Here is a 3,633-nt window from a genome sequence, read left to right as displayed (position 1 = left end):
TATATATAGTTGGATTGGCCAGGATTTTGTTAAAATTTTTGTATCTACCACTCATGAGAGAGATTTGTCTGTAGATTTCCTTTTTGGTAATATTTTTGCCTGGTTTTGGTATTTAGAGTTACACTTGCTTCATAAAATTACTCTGGTAGTATTCCTTCTTTTAATATTTTAAAAAATAATTTAAGTAGAATTAGTAATAGGACTCCTCTAAATGTTTGTTAGAATTCAACCATAAGGCCATCTGGCCCAGGACATTTTTTGTGGTTAACTCTTTATATTACCTGCTCATTTTTTCTTAAATGTGTCTGTTCAAGAGTTCTATATCTGTCTGTGTCAATTTGAGTACGGCATGAGTTTCAAGGTTTATACATTTCCTCTAGGTTTTCAAACTTATCAGAGAATACCTTTTCATAATATTCCAATATTATCTCTTTAATTTCCTCTGGTTCTGTTGTGATATCATCTCTATAATTTTTAATTGAATTATCTGTGTCCTCTATATTTTCCTTTTTTAAGATTATGAATTTTAATGATGCTTTCAAAATATCAGTTTTTGTCTTATTGAGGCTTTAATTGTTTATCTGTTTTATGTCTCATTTATTTCAGATTTTGTCCTTATACTTTCCTTTCTTCTAGAGTCTGTAGTATCAGATTGTTGTTAAGGATGCTTTGGGTAGACTATTAAATGATCCAGGAAGTATTAAAAGAAGATGGAAAGAGTATAGAGAGTTATTGAATCAAAAGAAATTGGCAGACACAGAAGAATTTCATGAAATAACATGTAAGCAAGAGCCTATGGCAAAGAAGGAATAAGTCCAAGCTGCTTTGAAAGAATTGGTCAAAAGTAAGGCCAGGAATTGATGGGATACCAATTGACATATTTCAGCTAACAGATGCCACCCTAGATGTGCTCATAAAGTTGTGTTAAGAAATCTGAAGGACAAACACTTAGCCAACTTACTGGAAGAGATCTGTATTTGTTCACATCCTAAAGAAATGTGATCCAAAAGAGTGTGGAAATTATCAAACAATATCGTTAATATCACTTGCAAGCAAGACTCTGCTAAAGATCATCCAAAAATGACTGGAACAGCACATCAGCAGAGAACTACCAGAAATGCAGGCTGGATTTAGAAGGGGTAGTAGTACTAGAGATATTTTAGTTAAAGTTAGATGGATCTTGGCTGAAAGCAGGATGTACCAGAGTAGTGTCTATCTGTGTTTCATTAATTATGCAAAGGTGTTTGACTGTGTGGATCACAACAAACTGTTGCTGACTCTTGAGAAGAATGGGAATCCCAGAACACTTGATCATGCTAATGCACAACCTATACTTGGACCAGGAGGCAGTCATCAGAACAGAGCAAGGAAACACTGCATGGTTCAAAATTGGGAAGGGTGTACGCCAGGGATGTGTCCTATCTCCATATCTTTTCAATCTATATGCAGATCAGATCATCTGGGAGGCTGGGCTCTAAGAGGAGAAATTTGGCATCAAGATTGGAGGAAGATTCATCAACAATCTCTGTTATGCAGATGACACAACCCTGCTTGCTGAAACTGAGGAGGACCTGAAGCGGTTGCTGCAGAGAGTCAAGGATTGCAGCCTTCAATATGGATTGAAGCTTCACATCAAGCAACAAAGGCTCACAATACTCGGCCAATTGGCCACATCATAACAGAAGAGATTGAGATTATTAACAGCTTTAGCTTGTTTTGCTCCACTATCAACAATCTTGGCACCATCATCCAGGAAATTAAAAGACATATTGTGATGGGAAGGTCTACTGTTAGAGACCTCTCCAAAGTACTGAAGTGCAATGATGTCACTCTGGAGACTAAGGTGCTACTGATACAGACCATGGTCTTTGCAATCACTTACTATGCATCAGAGAGATGGATAATGACTAGGGATGATAGAAGGAGAGTTGATGCCTTTGAGCTGTGGTTTTGGAGAAGAGTATTGAATATACCATGGGCTGCTAAGAAAACAAACAGGTTTGTCCTGGAGAGGGTGAAACCAGGCTGCTCCTTGGAGGCAAGAATTCTGAAGCTTCATTTGATATACTCTGGACATGTTGCAAAGAGGGACCAGTCAGTCATTGGAGAGGGACATCATGCTTGGGGGTGGGTGACAAAGACCCTCTATGAAATGGATTGATTCAGTGCCTGGAGTAATGGGATAGGTGTGTTGGAGATAGTGAGATTGGCACAGGGTTTAGGATTGTTGCACATAGGGCCGTTATGAGTCACAGGAGACTCGACGGCATGTAACAACAACAACAAACAAACATATTTTCTTTGAGGCTCTTTTCTTCGAGGCTCTTTTCTTCCAGCTCACTGACTCTCTATTTCTTCTGTTCTACATTTTTGTCCCTCCAGCAGTTTTTACATTTCTGTTATTTACATCTTAATGTTCTGGATAGTATTTTCTTGCATTTCTGTTATTTTCAGTACTAAGTTAGCTGTACCTTCTCTGTTTTGTGATGACATTTTAAATACATGTATCTCTTTATCTAAAGTTTTAATTCTTTCTTCCATCTTTTGTATTTTCTTCTGTAGTTGTTCACATTGCTTTTCATCAATATATTTCTTCTGGTTCCCTGTCTCTGGAGTATTTGCTTTCTTAAAGGCTTCCATTGTTTCTTCCATCATATGCACCTTCTTCTGTAGATGTTCATGTAACTCTGCATCAATATATTTCTTCTGTTTCTGTGTGTCTGGGGCATTTATTAGATCTGCAATATGATCTGCTTTTTTAGGAGAAAGGTTATTTTGTTTTTTTCATGATGTTTGAGGCTCTCTGCTGCTTTCTTGACATTATGTGAATCTTTTCTTGGTAGATGTGTGTAATGTCCCAGAGAAGAATGATATACTGTGAAGGACCTATATATCTGTGCTCCCTTTCTGGAAAGAGAGTAAGTGTTGTTCTCTGGAAAACCACAGTGAGTCCACTCCTGTTCCCCTTTGGTGACTTAAGAAATCCTAAGCCTTCTCTTCGTGTTGCCTTAGCCATGGTCTTTTCAATTACTTGCTCAGCATCTTAAATTTTGGCAATGACTAAGTATGGCACAACAACACTATGACTTGTGGTCTTGGAGAAGAATATTGAGTATTCTTTGGGCTGGCAAAAGAACAAATAAGTCTGTCTTGGAAAATGTTAGAAGTAAAGGTGATGAAATTTTGTCTCATATAATTTGGGCGTGTTGTTACAAGGGATCTGTCCTTGGAGGAAGACATCATGCTTGGAAAGGAGCCTCAGCATCAGAGAGGAAGATCCTCAACAAAATGCATTGACAGAGTGATTGTATCTATGGGCACTAGTGTATCAGACATAAAAAGGAGGATTCAGGTCTGTCATTCATAGGGTTGGTATGAGTTTCAGTTGATTTGACAATATATAATCACAACAATGCAATACACAGACTCTGATGGCCTAGTAGGTAAAGAGTTGCCCTTCCAACCCAAAGCCAAGTGGTTTGGATCCATCAGCTCCTCTATAGAAGAAAGATAGGCACGCTTCAACGAGTTAGATCCTCCCAGAAGAGGTTTGGGTGAACATTAACATTACTGGTAAGGATATTCATTTTCTCCTGGACACAAGAGCCTACTATTTGGTCCTAAAAGCCTTCT

Source organism: Elephantulus edwardii, unplaced genomic scaffold (genome assembly GCF_000299155.1).
Source record: "Elephantulus edwardii isolate Elephantulus edwardi_28Jun2011 unplaced genomic scaffold, EleEdw1.0 scaffold00132, whole genome shotgun sequence".
NCBI classification, from domain to species: domain Eukaryota; kingdom Metazoa; phylum Chordata; class Mammalia; order Macroscelidea; family Macroscelididae; genus Elephantulus; species Elephantulus edwardii.
The sequence above is the reverse complement of the archived record's forward strand: the minus strand, read 5'-3'. Positions refer to the sequence as shown.